This window comes from Ruditapes philippinarum, unplaced genomic scaffold (assembly GCF_026571515.1).
Source record: "Ruditapes philippinarum isolate M1 unplaced genomic scaffold, ASM2657151v2 ctg1398_1_1_1_1, whole genome shotgun sequence".
Classification (NCBI taxonomy): domain Eukaryota; kingdom Metazoa; phylum Mollusca; class Bivalvia; order Venerida; family Veneridae; genus Ruditapes; species Ruditapes philippinarum.
In genome coordinates this window covers 50943-69633 of record NW_026857670.1, presented here as the reverse complement: position 1 = coordinate 69633, position 18691 = coordinate 50943, and the positions used below count along the sequence as shown (strand labels likewise).

The 18691-nt window shown below is 34.7% G+C and overlaps 1 protein-coding gene across 1 annotated transcript in view; it reads left to right on the top strand.

The window, feature by feature from the left end:
- LOC132750553 (uncharacterized) overlaps positions 1–18691 on the top strand; it is a 288756-nt gene that overhangs the window by 223609 nt on the left and 46456 nt on the right. The window lies entirely within an intron of this gene.

Here is an 18691-nt window from a genome sequence, read left to right as displayed (position 1 = left end):
TGAAGGTCAAAATTCAAACATTTTATATCTGCAGTAGATCTACAAATTTCATTCTTTTTAAATGACTCTTTTTCAATCTTAAATGTTTTCTTAAATTTTTTTTTATAAATTACACTACATATTGTAATATATCATGTGCCATAGAGACCAAGTGAGGGATATTCACCACTCCAGTGGTAGCTCTAGTTTGATCATGTATAAAATATAGAAACAAATCCATAGGCTTTAAATTGCAATCACCTGATATTATGCAACTAATAAGCTAAAAAAGCAAACGCAATTTTTTTTTCTGACAAGAACAAAAGTTCATGACTTTGTCATGTTATATAACTGTGTTAACAATTTTATTCCACATAGTTTATAGTTTATGGGTAAACCTTTCTGGCAAATTGCCTAAACTGACAAGAATCAGGGTAGGGGTATATGAGTTTATCAATCACTGTTTTTGTTGATTTTTATTGCTGACAACAGCAACTTTAGATAACTATAGATGTCATGTTTTACTATGAATTTCCTTGATCGGTTTGTCTTAATGAAATGTAATGTTCAGCATGGTATATTTTAACTTTTGCATTGCGAGCTAAACTGTGGCTGTACAATTTAGGTAAACCATCAATGGTACACTGTTTGTATATTTGTTGTATGTTCTCAAAAAGAAGTGAGCCAAATGCTTCGAATATAAGTCAGTCATGCCTATTGAATCATTACTGGTGAAAGTGTTTTTTTTTTAAATGCACATGTTTGATTAATACTAAAGGAGAAAGTTATTTTGTCGGATAATTTTCGTACCAATTTCTATAAAAGCTGCAATAACTAACAAATTATTCGTAAGTGCATTTCTTTATTTGATTATTTTATTTCTGCAGATTTTTCATTGTCTCAAAATAAGGTGTCGACGGGTCGGTAAGCCGAAATATATATAAAAATAATAACCTAATTAAATATTTAAATTTGGACATAAAAATGTAACATCGTTGCCGATTTAATTAACAACATGTGTCTTAATTGACTCGTAATTATTGATTTTTTGTGGTCTGCAGAGATTATGATGTGTATTGTCAAACTAAGGTACAATATACAATATGGTGTCAACACCATGTCTACGCTTATCTCAACGCTTATCTCAACGCATGTATTTATCACATTTTCTCAATATTCTAAAATATTTTATACGAACTTCCGGATCAGAAAATTGGCTCTGGACACAGAATCGTGATCCGAACGTTCGGATATCCGGACTCCGAATGACATCCCTAGTTTTCGGGCTCTGATTTAACTAGTAATTGAGAGACAATGATTTTACACTGTGGCCTTGACCTTTGACTTTAAGACTTTAAGATCGACCTGAGGCCATTTTTACCCTATAAATGTCCAATATTTTCTTGGCGATGAGGGGGAATCTGCCCCCCTTCAACCCCCCAAAACAGAAGGGGGCACATCCCCCTTCTGGCAACCCCCTGATGTAACATTTGGATGGGGGACGGCGCCCAAAAAGTGGTCACTTTTATTAACAACATTTCTCAAACGAAAAACCGTGTTTGGGGCCTAAATAGGGCATTTTCACTGTTTGAGACCTCAAAAAAAAGGGGGGGGGGGCAAAAAGCCGTCGAAACACGCTTATAAAAGGGAAAAGGTTAACAACAATTTTCCTGTAAAGACACAAGTAGATACCTCCAATGGCTTAGTGGTTAAGGTCATTGACTTCAAACCACTTGCCTGTCGCCGCTGAGGGTTTGAATTCGGCCAAGGACTTTGGATTCTTCCATGTGAGGAAGCTTACCAGCTAGCTTACAAAACATTGGTGGTTCTTAAATCAATCAATGTATATCTTCTGAAATAAAAACCAGAGAGCTTTTATATGAAATGTAGCAATGGCCTGTTGTTTATCTACAAAAGTCAAGTCGCTTGAGTAAAAATGTCACATGCCTGGGTGTGACTATTGCATGTTTTTAGCTCACCAGAGCCGAAGGCTCAGGGTGAGCTATTAGTATCAAAGGGGGATACTCCGGCGTCCGTCGTCTGTTGTCATGCGTCAACAATCAGCTTCTTCTCTGAAAACGCTGGACAGATTTACTTCAAATTTGGTCTGTAGCATCTTTGTGACAGTCACACTTGAATTTGCTCATGTCATTTCAATTGGCCCCTTTTAGGGGTCAACAGATCTAAAAATAGAAAACCCTTTAAACATCTTCTACTACAGAACTGATGGATGATCACCAAACTTTGTCTGTAGTCTTTTATCAAGTTTGCTCATATGAATTTGATTGACCCCTTTTAGGGGTCTGTAGGGCTAAAAATAGAAAAAGCATTTAGACATCTTCCTCTATTGAACTAATGGATGGATGATCACCAAACTTTGTCTCTATCATTATTTGGTAGTCTCTTATCAAGTTTGCTCATATTAATTTGATTGGCCCCTTTAAGAGGCCGCTAAAGCTAAAAAAAGAAATTACTTAAAATATCTATATCTAGAGAACTAATTGATGGATGATCACCAAACTTTGTCTGTAGCATTTTTGGGTAGTCTTTTATCAAATTTGCTCATATTAATTTGATTGGCCCCTTTTAGGGGTCTCTAGACCTAAAAATAGAAATTCCTTTAGACATCTTCTTCTACAGAACCAATTGATGGATGATCACCAAACTTTGTCTGTAGCATTCTTAGGTAGTCTTTTATCAAATTTGCTCATATTAATTTGATAGGCCCCTTTTAGGGGTCAAGGGAGCTAGTAATGATATAAACCTTTAGACAGCTTTTTCTACAGAACTTATTGATCGATGATCACCAAACTTTGTTATTAGCATTCATATAGTAATCTTTTATATAAACTGCTCATATTTATTTGATTGGCTCCTTTTAGGGACTGCTAAAGCTAAGATACCCCAGACCATGGCATTTCTTCAAATTGTAGTTTAATGAAAGGGAAACAACTCATGTTGGAATTTCTTTCATACATGTGAATGACCTGCTGTTTGCTGATGAAATTATTTGAGGTCATGACCTCTTATGAAATAACTTGAGCACATTTATACAGGATATATAAGGACTTAGTATCAAGCTTTATTTGGTTCATTCATATTCACTTAATTACATCACTACACTCTAGAGAGTGTTTTCTGCGTTTTTGACGCAGTACTATTGCATTTGACATGGTAATATTATAGCTGTGCGTTTTCCGTGACGCATATTTTTGCGAGCGTCGTATATTTTTTTATGCTCCCCGAAAAAATTTCGGGGGAGCATATAGTCGCCGCCTAAAATGTCCGTCCGTCCGGCTTTCCGTCCGTCCGTCCCCTTTTCTTGACATAACTTTGAAATAACAAGAGATATCAACATGAAACTTTGTAGGTAGATAGCTCTCATTGAGTAGGTGTGCAGTGCACAAGAACCGTAACTCTGCCTTGCCTAATTTTTGAATTATTCCCCTTTGTTTATTTTTACACTTTGAACTTTGTCCGGGACATAACTCTAAAAGTATAAGAGGTATCAACATGAAACTTTGTAGGTAGATAGATCTCATTGAGTAGGTGTGCAGTGCACAAGAACCGTAACTCTGCCTTGCCTAATTTTTGAATTATCCCCCTTTGTTTATTTTACACTTTGAACTTTGTCCGGGACATAACTCTAAAAGTATAAGAGGTATCAACATGAAATTTTGTAGGTAGATAGATCTTATTGAGTAGGTGTGCAGTGCACAAGAACCGTAACTTTGTCTTGCCTAATTTTTTAATTATTCCCCTTTGTTTATTTTACACTTTGAACTTTGTCCGGGACATAACTCTAAAACTATAAGTGGTATCAACATGAAACTTTGTAGGTAGAAAGATTTCATAGAGTAGGTGTGCAGTGCACAAGAACCGTAACTCTGACTTGCCTAATTTTTGAATTATTCCCCTTTGTTTATTTTGACACTTTGAACTTTGTCCAAGACATAACTGTAAAAGTATAAGAGGTATCAACATGAAACTTTGTAGGTAGATAGATCTCATTGAGTAGGTGTGCAGTGCACAAGAACCATAACTCTGCCTTGCCAAATTTTTAGCTCACCTGTCACAAAGTGACAGGGTGAGCTTTTGTGATCGCTTTTCGTCCGGTTAGAGCTTAGATATTTGGCATGAAACATCTTCAAGTGAGTGTCTACCAAGTTTGTTCAAATAAAAGCCCTGGGGTCAAAATTGGCCCCGCCCCGGGGGGTCATTGATTTTCCCTATATGCATATAGTAAAAACTTAATAAATCTTCTTTTAAAGAACCCAAAGAGCTAGAGCTAAGATATTTAGCATGAAATATGTTCTAATGAGTGTCTACCAAGTTTGTTCAAATAAAAGCCCTGGAGTCAAAATTGGCCCTGCCTCGGGGGGTCATTGATTTTCCCTATATGCATAAAGTAAAAACTTAAAAAATCTTCTTTTAAAGAACTCAAAGAACTTTAAACGGAAAGAAAACATATTTGTGGATTGCAACAGACAATATATAGTGTTAACAGATGTGTAAACCTTACAAAAAAACGGCTAAGAACTTGGAAACTTGGATTTGTTGAAAGGCTGCCTTACGAACGCTGTGTTATTTACTTATTCCTCGGCTGATGACTGTCATTGCTATTCGTGTTTTCATAAAGCATACGGCAGCTATTGCTCGTAGGATACTTAAATATGCCCAAATGTCATCAAGAACAGTGTTGCATGTGGAAGGAATGTATTTGTCAGACTGTAAAATTGAAACAAAAAATTAGGAGACGATATTTGGTGATTGGTAATTTGGATGAATAGAAGAAAGTTTTATTATTTTTATTACTTTTGACATTTAAGTTATTTTTCAATTTCAGCTATGCTTTTCTCTTAACAGCCTGACAAAATTGTCAGCAAAAATAAAATTGAGGTACCACATGGGGAAATCTTAAAAAAGTAGTTTCGTCAATGAAAAGTGTGAACTTATATTTTGATAATTTTCACTGTGAAATTATCATATATAATTTTCACGGATAAACCAGTAATCCACTGAAATGCATAAAATAAACTGTTGTTTATTTCTTTGATGAAAATCACTTGCCAGGAAGCTGCACATCCTAATGTCATTAAAGCTACTATCCTATACATTGTGGTATGGGCGTTTTGAAATAAAATATCATCAAAAGATAAACACACCTATATGTAATGTCCGAAGAAAAAACATTAAAGTTTTTACTATGTTAATAATGCTGTAGTTTTAAACCATTATAACTTTTTATTTTGCAAATATTGACTTAAATTATACACACACCAGTTAACTGGTTGCAAGAAGGTCCGTTTGTTGCGGGTAGAACAGTTGTGCGCTTTGTATTTCTTTTTTGTTCTGCAATCAATTGCTGCACAATATATCATTTAAAATTAGATTTAAAACTGACATTTATAAAGTAAGATCTACCACATGTTCACGGGTGTGCTAAAGGATTGTTAATACCTGTGTCAAGTGAAACATAGCGGCGGCGTCCCGATAGATAAAGCGTTTTAAGTGCCGTTCGGTTAGCTTTGAATTGTAAACCAGGTTTGATTCCCGGATGATGTGATTTACTTTCGTTTTGATTCATCATGTAATCCTTTCTACGGTCGTTCGCACTGTACCTTTGTTCAGGTCTGTACAGACGTTATTAGTCCCTTGCAAAAAGTGTAAGCAACTAGTCCTGGTTAACTGCTTGACAGCCGTCCCAGGAACAATGCGGTGGCTGAACTATGCTATGGTATATTCAATATAGCTTACTACAGTGAACAATGAGGTGGGGGTGCCTAACTAGCAAAATCTTGAAAAATTATCCATCGGAAGCATTAATAACAACAAACTAACATGAAAATTGCAGACTCAATTTGATTCAGTCTGTTCATAAGGGATAATGAAAATGTGCACAATCCCGCACGCCTACTGTCACCGGCTTGAGCGGTATACAATTTTCAACACGCAAAGTTACTAGGATCAATGATCCAGAAAAAAAAACCCATAAACTATAATAGCACTTTAAACCTATACCAACTCCACCAATTAAGCGTTCTATTAAATCTCAGGGGCTATTCCAACGAATGAAACACCGTTGAGATAAAGTTTTTTAGTACGTATTTACAAAAATAAATTGGTCGCGCGGCTGCAACAGTTGATATTGGAAAATGTTAACGATAAAATTATAAATACACCTAAAATTTAAAAAGACTGTCCCACTCTTTTTATAAACTAAGCGTTATAGGTAAATTCTAATGGATCTTTACAGAAATTTCATTTGGATCTGTGTGTTATTTATTGTTTATGCGAACTTTATTATCAAATTGTAAGGAATTGTGGCAAAATGATAACTTCTTTCGATCTTCACCCGTTCGCTTACTGTATACCCTTGGATTGGCATAATATCACTTTAAACAACATGCAACACTTCAAACATATAAATCGCTGTACTATTTTAACTGCTGTATTGCATAGAAAACAAAATGTTAGGAAACCAGTAATGTTTTCAGTTAAAACGTTCAGATTGAAAACTCGGAGTAAAAAAAAAAACTGTTCACCATCTATTACATATTATTTTTGTTTCTGGAGAGAAAAGGTAATTAATAAATATGTTTTTTCACGGCTATTTTCTCTTTTATCCTATATATTTCTATGAAAAAAATGTCGACGATATCATAAGACGAGCGTCTAAACTAACAGCTGTTCTCTTGTGCATTGCACGAATGTAATCACAAAACCAATATCCCTGTACATGTAGCTCCGCCTCCAAGGCACACATGCGGAATAGCGTCGGTTTATCAGTTCATTCGATTTACCTGGTTAGTAGCACTGGTTGTTTAAAGCTCATTTACTTCAAAATTTGAAAAATACTGCAATCTCATTGGACAGAAAATAATTTTCAAACACTAACTACAGTTATTGTATAATTTCAGTACCATGGATAGTTTTCGGCTTTTGTAAAAATTATAAATTTAACGGTACTAGGATTTTTTATGTATCTATTGTGAATTAAAGATTAGAAAAACATCGTTACTTCGCATGTTCTTTTTATTTAAATACATAATGTTGGTATGATTTTCGCTCATCCTAGGCTTGATTTTTGGTACATATTTTTTAAAACTATAAATATAGTTTGACAGGTGTATTGTATTGCTGTAGTTGAAAGTAACGTTTATATTGTTGCAACCACATACTTAAATTGTTTCAGATTTATATTGTTGTTTATGCCGCTGTTTTAATTTTCTCATTTTGAAATTTATTTGACAATGACAATGACAATAGATTTTATTCAGCATTAAACATTGTACAAATGTTTATAGCAAGAAATGATGAAAAAATCAAATACACATCCCGTATATACAAATGGTGAGCATTAGTGCAAAGGCAATAATAAGTCATCATTCTTCCTTAACATAAATAAATGAAATGCATTTTTTCAGTAAGCATTTCAATATTTCTGGTATACAAAAACGTGATGAATACACTAACAGATTGTATGAGACTAATGAACTGTTTTTCTCTTTTAATTGGCTAGGTATGTATTTTGCCAAATTCAATGAAGTGCATATTGAGTAAGCATTGAAGTATTTTTGGTACAAGTAAAGAAATAAATAATTAAATGCAATGATAAACTGTATACATGTAAGACCATTGAACAATGCCAAAGTCAATGAAATACTTCTTCAATAAGCATTAAATATTTGGTACAATAGCAAACTTTATAAGATTTAGGAAGAATGTTTCTCTTTAAGTTGGCCAAGTATTCATTCTGCCAAACTCAATAAAACACTTCCTCAAACTTGACGAAATACATCTCCTGTAAGCATTACTTTATTTTTTGTTCAATAGTAAACTGTATAGATTATAAATGAATAGTGTTCTCAAACTCAATACATAATATACTTTTCCAAAAGGCATTGAGATAATACTGATAAAAAGATTGTTAAATACAATGGCAAACTGTGTAAGACTAGTGAACAGATTTTCTCTTTAAAATAGCGAAATACATATACTCTGCCAAATTCTAATAAACAGTGTTTCTCTTTAAGTAAGCAAAGTACCCATACTCTGCAAAATTCTATTATTAAGTTAGCAAAGTACACATATTCTGACAAATTCTATCTTTAAGCTAGCCAAGTACACATATTCTGACAAACTCTATCTTTAAGTTAGCAAAGTACACATATTGTGACAAATTCAGTTAAGTACATCTTCTGTAATCATTCATATATTTCTGTTACAGAAATGTTAAATACAAAAACAAACAGTGTTAGACTTATGAACAGCATTTCTTTTTAAGTTAGCGAAATATATATTTTGCTAAATTTAATTGTACAGACTTTATACTTGATGATATTAACTTTTCAAACTCGTTAAGTGTTTGCCAATGGCAAAAATATGGTTTAAAATATTTTCCCCTTAATTCCCTATACATCGGGCAAACCATAAGGAAGTGATACTCTGTTTCTACAACGGTCATCTGGCAACAACGGCTTTTGCGTTCAGACTGTGGTATACTATGATATCTCCCCGTTTCGATCGACAATTGATGAGATGAAACCCTAAACTTAGTTAGTGCTATTCGAACTTTAGCAGTCCCTATGTTATCTAAATACTTCTCAAACTTAAAATCCTGTTTAAATGAACTATATGCCTGTAGCTTACTGGAATTGGTAACACTAGAATACCATTGTTGATAATACATATCAAAAAATCTTTGTTTTATCATAGAATAATTAACCTCTCCCTGGTTGTCCCATACATTACTTAAGCCATGCTCTTGTAATAATTCTTTAAGCTGAAATGCCCAGTTTCTACCATTATATGACGTAGAGTTATCTGCATCAATTTTCAACATTTCATATGTTTTGTATATTAAAACACTATCATTTGGTGAATTTAAAATTTTAATCCAGTATTTGACCATTCTTAACTTACGAATTACAATAAGTGGTCACCTGCCAAATTCTCCATATAAAGCCTCTTTATTTGTTGAACGTTTCACTAACAATAATCTTCGTAAAATTTAGTATGAACAAGTTCTAAGTCAGTACATGGATATGAGCCCATCAATTCCCCACCAAAATGTAGGATAGAGGCCACTAAGATATCAAACAATCTACATTTCTGTGAATTTGGTATTTAAAAATTACAAATAAGTTATTCAATGCAAATGAAGCATGTCTAGCAATATCCTTTTGACTTCTATGCCAATTACCATTTCTATATAAGTTGATACCAAGATATTTAAAACTATTCACTACCTCTAACTTAGTACCATATAAAAAGAAGTCATGATGAGTTAATCTCCCTCTTTGAAATATCATTATCTTGATTTTTGATGTGTTTATTTTTAAACCCCAAGCAGTGCAATAATTTTCACTATCATTTAATAATTACTGCAAGCTTTCTGGAGACTTGGCAAAAACAGCTTGATCATCGGCATAGAGTAAAAGAAACATCTTCATTTCATTTATACTAAAGATGTCATCTATGTCTGAATTGACATTATTCATCAAGTCATTCACGAAAAACATGAACAGTAACGGCGATGACGGGTCGCCCTGTTTCAAACCCACGTGTGAATCGAAGAAGTCAAGAGTATACATTATTATATCTTACACATGATTTAACAGTGGAATAAATTGTTTCAATGCATTTACCAACTCACAGTGAACATTTTCTGTAAGAAGTTTGTGATACAGAAAATGTCTATCAATTTTATCGAAACAACGCTCATAGTCAATTAAGCAGCAGTACAATTTACTACCAGCATTCAACACCTTATTTATAACCGAATGCAAAATAAAAATACAATTCATAATACATTTGCCCTTTTGGAACCCAAATTGTTTTTTTACATAATTTGACATACTTATTGTTGTAATGTTCATTTATTAATGAGCAATAATAGATATTAAATTAAGTGCGTTGATACAATGAAGTAAAGTAAAACACGACGAGTGTTCAGCACAAGATATAAATTTATTCTGTAAACCCTTAACATGTGATCTTAGATTTACTAGAAATACGGAGCATGCGCAAACAAGCATTATACATAGGTCAGCTTAAGTTCATCATGTACGATGATACTACATCTCCCTGTTTTTAAAAGAAAAAATAAGCAACACATGTTAATAAAATTGTATATGATAATAAACAAGTATGATGATTAAAAATGCATATACATACTGAAGAGAACAATTTAAATAGTCTTAAAGTCACAAAGTTTTTTTTTTATTATTATTATTACTATTATTTTATTTCTGTTCTCTCTCTCTTTTTTTTTATATTTTTTTTTTCATTTAAATGTGCTTTTTTTGAGATTATATCATGAGGATCTTGACCTTGGTGGAGGATATTAGGGAAGGACTCTGTATTGATAGGGAACTTTTCCCGCGTTTTGTTTATGAAGCGGCGATTACGGCGGTAAATAGCGCCATCTTCAGTTTGCACTTTGTATGATCTCTCCCCTTCTTTTTTTTAGAACTATGGCTGGTTTCCAAGTTTTCCCAAATTGCACCCTGCAAGAGTCATCTTTGTTTAGCGGGGGAAGTGACCTCGAACTTTTATCATAATAGTTCTTTTGCGTAACCTTGTTTTCTTGCAGAGATTTTCTTACAGATTTGTGGTTAATGAAAGATGGTTTCAATTGCTCATTAGTTGTAGGCAAAATGGATTTTAACCGTCTGCCCATTAACAGTTGTGCGGGAGAATATCCGCAGTTTAAAGGTGTGTTACGATATTCCAGAAATGCTAAATATGGGTCTGTTTTGGTCTCCTGGCATTTTTTCATTGATTTTTTGGCTATTGAGACCATTTTTTCTATGAAACCATTGGATTGACTATATCCAGGTGAAGATGTTACATGCTTAAAATTCCAGTCAGAAGCAAATTTTTGAAATTCTTCTGAGCTAAACTGTGGCCCGTTATCGCTTTTCAATGTCTCTACTTGACCATAGCGAGCCATATGCATTGTTAATTTTCTAATAACAGTTTTACTTTTTGTTTCTGGCAATGCATCGACTTCAAAGTAATTACTGTAGACGTCGGCAGTTATAAGGTTATCACGTCCGTCAAGCGTAAATAAGTCAGCGGCAATATGTTGCCAGGGTCTTTGGGGCACAATGTGGGGATTCAATGGTTCCTTCACATTTGATGCTCTGTGTGTTAGACATAAAGGGCATGTTAACACGTGGTCTGTGACCTGTTTGACCATGCCTGGCCAGAACATAATATCCTTGGCCCTGTTCAGCGTTTTAGTCACTCCCATATGACCTACATGAACAGCGTTAATCATTTCAGTTCGCAATGAACTTGGAATGACCAATGTTTGACCGCGGAAAATTATGGCATTTACAGTCGAGAGTTCATCCCGATGATTCCAAAATTCTAATATGGAATTCGGGCACTCATGCCTAGATTCAGGCCAGCCGTCAATAATTGTTTGTTTCAGTGACTGAAACTGAAACTGTCTTGCTGTGTGGAAAGTCTGAGGTCTTGTAATTTTCCGTCGCTAACCGGTAAACTATTAATAACCGTGTGCACGTGCACGTCAAGTCCGTCAGACAATTCTGGATACGTATCCTTGACAAAATGACGGGATAATGTATCCGCTACGGGAATGCTTTTCCCGCTAACATGTACGACTTCTATGTCGAACTGTTGAATCTGTAATAAGAGACGTTGTAGTCTGGGGGTCGCCCGACATATTTCTTTTTTCATAACTGAAACTACAGGTTTGCAATCAGATTCAACTTTAGTATGTCTTGCGTAACAGTATTGCTTGAAACGTCGAAGACCATGACGTATAGCTAATGTCTCTTTTTCTATTTGAGCATAACCTCTCTCTGTAGGGGTCAATGTCTTTGATGCAAATGCAATGGGTTTGCCGTCCTGTAAGCACGTGCACCCACCTAAACCACGTGCACTCGAGTCGACTTGCAATGTGACAGGCTTTTTCGGGTCATAGTATGCCAAGACTGGTGCCTTAGTCATTGCGACTTTAACCTTTTCAAAGGCGTCAATTTGCGCACTGTCCCATATAAACTCAATGTCTTTTTTCAACAAGTCACGCATAGGGCTTACCATTTCTGCCAATTTTGAATCAAATTTTGACAGATACGTGATCATGCCAAGAATAGTTTCTAACTCTGACTTATTTTCTGGGGCTTTCATTTCTACAATTGCCCTGATTTTTTCGGGATCGGGCTTAAGACCGTCAGCTGTCAGTACGTGACCAAAGTATTTAACTTCCTGAGAGCCGATAACACATTTGTCTGGATTAAACCTTATACCCTTTTCACGTGCTCGGTCCAAAACACGTGTCAGGTTTGCATCGTGCTCTTCGATAGTCTGTCCGTACACAAGAAGATCGTCAACTATTGACGTCACGCCTGTCACGTCCTCGAAAAATTCGTCGATTTTTTGACAAAATATGTCTTGGGAACTTTTTATACCCATAGGAAGCCGCAAATATCGGTATCTACCGAAGGGACTATTAAATGTCGTCAAATATGAGGATTCGTCCGTCAATTTTATCGACCAATAACCTTTCGTTGCGTCTAATACACTGAAGTACTTAGCACCTGTCAATTGGTTTGTCATGTCTTCTATAGTCCTCATAGGGTAGTGCGGTCTCATGATATTGTCATTTAGTGCTTTAGGGTCTAAGCACACCCTCAGCTTTCCAGTGCTGGGTTTTTCCACACAGACTAATGAATTGACCCAGTCAGTCGGTCTAGTAACCTTTTGGATAATTCCTTTATCCTCCATAGACTTCAACTCATTTTTTAAACGGTCCTGTAAAGCTACAGGTACACGCCTGGGTGGACATATAACAGGTATATAGCTTTTGGTTTTAAATGTAAAGTGCATGTACCTGGGAATAAACCAATGCCTTTAAATACGTCATTGTAATCAGTCAAGATTTTTTGTTTATCTAACGTAACTGGTTGTTTTTCTATAGCATAGGTCAGTTTTATCAATCTCAGATCTATTGAAGTCTGTAAGCTTAATAATGCTGGAGATTTACTGCCTACTACATGAAAACATGCAATGATTTCCTTATCCTTGAACTTACAGGGTAAGTTGACCTTTCCATAAACTGGGATAGGATCTTTAGTGTAGGAAGATAACCTATCATCAGAGGGTAGCAAGGGGCCTTTGAAATCTAGTTTCTTGAGCATTTCCTGAGGTATTAAGTTACATTGAGAACCTGTATCTATTTTGAAATTTACAGGGGCGGACTTTCGGCCAATTTGGAGTTTAACCATTGCGCAATCAGGTCGAGAAGTATTGAAATCATTTACCGTGCATACATAGAAATCCTGATCGTCACTCGATAAGTCCGACTCACAATTTATATTGTTCACAGTATTACGTGATTTACACATTTTCTGGAAATGATTCAGTTTGCCACATTTTCTGCACGTTTTTCCCTTTGCTGGACACGTTTTGCCCTCTTGATGTGTTGTCCCGCATCTAGAACAGGTCATTTTATCGTCACTGTCTTGTGGCTTTTCCCGCCTTCGGATTAAACGTTTTCTAGGTCTCGCCACGTGGTGAACGTCCTTGTCAGCCGCAGATGCCATTGAACTCAATTGCTGTTTGGAATATTCCATATTTTGAGCGATTTGTACAGCTTTATCTAAGGTCAATTCTGCACCTTCGTTGATTAGCTTTTCTCGAACCTTAGAAGAATTTGTGCCAAATACAATACGGTCCCGTATCATTTCGTCTGTGTTTGCAAAACTGCAGTCTCGTGCACAGATTTGTAATTTTGTCAAGAACGAATCGATGGTTTCTTCTCCCTGTGTTTGGTTGTAGAATTTATGCCTAGCAAATATTGGATTGAGCTTAGGTTGCACATAAGTTCTGAATTTTCTGTAGAACGTGTCGATCTTTTTGGCATCGTCTTCAGAAATATCTTTCCACGTGCAGTGGATATCCCGCCCTTTATCACCAATCCATAATAGAAAGTAAGAAACTTGTTCTTCTTCAGACTTCTTCTTCATAGGTCCTGTAAACATTAGCTTTGCGTGACGTTCGAATTTATTATAAGCTTCAGGTAAATTCGAAGATTCCCAGTCCATTTGGGGCACTGACAATCCAGATAATTCCATTTTGTCTTCAAATATTAATTTAATTGTGTAACTTTATTTCTTGAGATAAATATGCCAATTTTTTTTAATCGTATGTCCAGGTTATTAATAAAACGTTTTTACTCTGGCACCATGTTGTAATGTTCATTTATTAATGAGCAATAATAGATATTAAATCAAGTGCGTTGATACAATGAAGTAAAGTAAAACACGACGAGTGTTCAGCACAAGATATAAATTTATTCTGTAAACCCTTAACATGTGATCTTAGATTTACTAGAAATACGGAGCATGCGCAAACAAGCATTATACATAGGTCAGCTTAAGTTCATCATGTACGATGATACTACTTATTAAACCACTTAGTGAGTCTGTTCAGCAATATTTGTGAATAAATTTTTTCAAGAATTGGTATCAATGAGATTCCTCGATAGTTTTCTGCATTATTTACATCACCCTTCTTAAAGATGATAGTAATGGTACTTTTCCCCCACAGAACAGGGTACTCACAATTGTTATATGCCCTATTATATAATTTAAGCTAGAAGGGACGAATTAAATCAAAGGACGACTTAAACAGTTCTGCAGGTAAACCAATAATTCCTGGGGATTTATTATTATTTTGACTATAAAATGCCCGGTGTAATTCATCATATGTAATATCAACATCAAACTCTTCACTAAATAATTCAGTGTTTAAATGATTATCAAAAGGGTCAAATTCCTCATTGACGACATTTTCACCTAACAGGTGGCTAAAATGTGCTCTTAAATTTTCTAATGTTAAACTACATGTATCCGGTTGGGTGGACTATTTACTAATCGGTCTATTTACATGTTTCCAAAATTTACGAGGCTCTGTCTGAGCCAATTTCATGACTGCAGTATTATCTCGAATTGTTTTTTAGCCCCGTATTATCTAAGAATGTATTATCTTGGATTGTTTCTTGATGGTAGCAATATCCATCGCGCATGCTCAATAACATGTCTAGCCAGTACCTCGATGTTAGGGATTTTAGGAGAATAAATTTACATCTTGTAGAGTATACATGTGTTTGTGTTATATCACTATTTTGTGAAGTCTACTTGATTATTACAACTCCCAACAACAAAACACTATGAATCAGTAAAATAAGTCATTTATGTTTTTTCTTCTTTTGCATCTGTTTTATATATATAAAAAAAATAATGTAAGCAACTAAATAGTGTTAGCTCACAACTAGTCACAAATCCCCAAAAATAGCACTGCAGGGAGAATACACATATAAACGCCATCTCAATTTCTTGTTGTGTGCATGTGTCCAATAATGAATCAGTTACGGGAGTGTGTACGGGAGTGTGTAAGATAAAAAGGAAATCGCTGCGATTTCACATGTAATGTTAAGTCATTCGCAGTACTTCGTCAAGAAACGGCAAATCATTAACTTAAATATCAATCTGTCTGCGCCCTTCAAATGAGTTGAATTGTATCATATTTCTTAGTCTCTATTGTAATGAATGTAAAAAAAAAATAATGTATTGACAGATTAATGAGCGTGTAAACATATTAAAGACTGGCATTATGCGTTGTCAATCGAAAAAAATCATTTGTAGGTACTTTTATTCGTTTCGCCTGATCAAGCCACTAATGCATGAAGGGATTTCAGTAATTCCCCTTTGGTAGTTAGAGGTAATGATTAGCTTTGTTATAAACAACATTAGACTACCCACATTTCTAGTGCAACACCAAATTCATGGATATGATTTAGACATTGTTTCTGTAGTATTGCCCTGTTGGCTTCCAACTTATTAATAATTATTAATATTAATATAAATCAAATATTTGTATTGCTTTTGTGGTGCACTGTTTCTGGTCCTTGATAACTTAAACAAAATTTGGTCCAATCATGTTTCTTGGATCAAAACTAGCCTTGCCCTTGGGTCAGTTAATTGTATGAAAACAAAACGTAAAACAACTGTTTTCTCAATTGAAATAAAGGCTAGAGCATAGATATTGTGTGTATTATTGCATATTCGGTCACTACCAAGTTCATTCAAATAATGATTGACCTTGCGTAGAGTCTTTTTTGAAATACCTTTTCTTGAAATGCAATGCTTAAATGTCAAGTATTCGTTATGTATCGTCATCGTCTAATAAACCTCCTCAATGATTAACGAAATCTGATAGGATATCAGTTGACCAAGATTGTTCTACCTGATGACCTATTTTTCTTTTTTAAAGCTTTTTTAAACATATACGCAATAAAGTATTATGTACTGCAAATGTTTATACGCATTATAAGTATTCATTAAATGTATGCATTCATTTTTAGCTCGACTTTTCTATGAAAAGGGGAGCTATCCTACTCGCCCCGGCGTCGGCGTCGGCGTCGGCGTTGGCGTCACACCTTGGTTAAGTTTTTCGTACCACCCCACTTTATTTCAGAAGTATTACAAGTATGGCTTTGAAACTTACCATACTTGTTCACCATCATAACCTCCATCTACAGACAAGAGTACATAACTCTGTCAAGGTTTTTGACAGAATTATGGCCCTTTTTTGACTTAGAAAGTGTATTGAGCTTGGTTAAGTTTTTTGTACCACCTCACTTTATTTCAAAACATTGGAGGTATTGCTTTGAAACTGACCATACTTGTTTACCATCACGACCTTCATCAACAGACAAGAGGACATAACTCTGTCAAGGTTTTTGACAGAATTATGCCCCTTTTTGACTTAGAAAATACATTGAATATGGGTAAAATCCACTTATTGCCTTAACCCTTTGAGATATTGCTTTGAAACTTTTAATGCTATTTCACATCATTACCCCCATCTGTACGCAAGAGAAGGTAACTCTGTCAAGGATTTGTTTTAAAAATTAAGGCCTTTTATCGACTTAGTTTTTTTTTTCTTTCTTACCAGCCCTCTTTTGACTTAAACATTTCAAACTTTGCTGCAGTGTTCAAGGGTATCACACAATTCAGTAAAATAATTCTTCACTAAATATCTTAATGCTCATGGCCATTGTTCACTTTAAAAATACAGAGATTCTTGTATTGCCTTTTACTGCAAAAACTTTTTTTATTGGCAAGCAATAAAAAAGTCGAGCGCGCTGTCTTACGGACAGCTCTTGTTTATTGAAATAGATTGGCTTAGACTTTATGGAAAATAAATTCCTAATTTCCCCTTTTTATTTAAATGAGATGTAAATTCGGTAATATCTTTCCAAATAATGCTTTTTGAAACTTACAATATTCATAAATCTTCATTTGAGCGTCATATTTATGATTAAATACATAAAAAATTGAGTTACAGGATCATTAAATTGTTATCTTTAGAACAAAAGATAATGTGGACGTGTTTATGTTTTATCATTATTTATATCACCATCGATTATTGTTTTACCAAAATTCAACAAAACGGATGTAATTGTTATCCCAGACTACAATAAATGATATTCAATTTAGTTTTGAATTCTTTAACTAGATATTTATTTTTATTGATCACATAAATAGTTATTGAATCATTTTCTCTTTAAAATGGCTATTTTTGTATTAAATAAATTAGAATAATAAAGTATTAATCTAAGTTATTTGACAGAAACACAATCTGTCAACAATTCCATTTTAAAGTATCGAAATCATTAACATATATTGTTTATATAATGATAACGATTCTAAGCATAATTATATGTATAAGAAGTGTTTAAAGCAATTGTTGAATTTTTAGCTCACCTGTCACAAAGTGACAGGGTGAGCTTTTGTGATCGCTTTTCGTCCGGCGTCCGTCCGTCCGTCCGTCGTCCGTCCGTCCGTCGTCCGTCCGTAAACTTTTACTTTAAATGACATCTCCTCATAAACCACTAAGCCAATTTCATCCAAACTTCACAGGAATGTTCCTTTAGTGGTCACCTTTAAAAATTGTTCAAAGAATTTAATTCCATGCAGAACTCTGGTTGCCATGGCAACCGAAAGAAAAAAACTTTAAATATCTTCTTTTAAAAAACCATAAGAGCTAGAGCTTAGATATTTGGCATGAAACATCTTCTAGTGAGTGTCTACCAAGTTTGTTCAAATAAAAGCCCTGGGGTCAAAATTGGCCCCGCCCCGGGGGGTCATTGATTTTCCCTATATGCATATAGTAAAAACTTTAAAATTCTTCTTTTAAAGAACCCAAAGAGCTAGAGCTAAGATATTTAGCATGAAACATGTTCTAATGGGTGTCTACCAAGTTTGTTCAAATAAAAGCCCTGTGGTCAAAATTGGCTCCGCCCCGGGGGGTCATTGATTTTTCCTATATGCATATAGTAAAAACTTAAAAAATCTTCTTTTAAAGAACTCAAAGAGCTATGGCTAAGATATTGAGCATCAAACATGTTCTAATAGGTGTCTACCAAGTTTGTTCAAATAAAAGCCCTGGGGTCAAAATTGGCCCCGCCCCAGGGGGTCATTGATTTTCCCTATATGCATATAGTAAAAACTTAAAAAATCTTCTTTTAAAGAACCAAAAGAGTTAGAGCTAAGATATTTAGCATGAAACATGTTCTAATAAGTGTCTACCAAGTTTGTTCAAATAAAAGCCCTGGGGTCAAAATTGGCCCCGCCCCGGGGGGTCATTGATTTTCCCTATATGCATATAG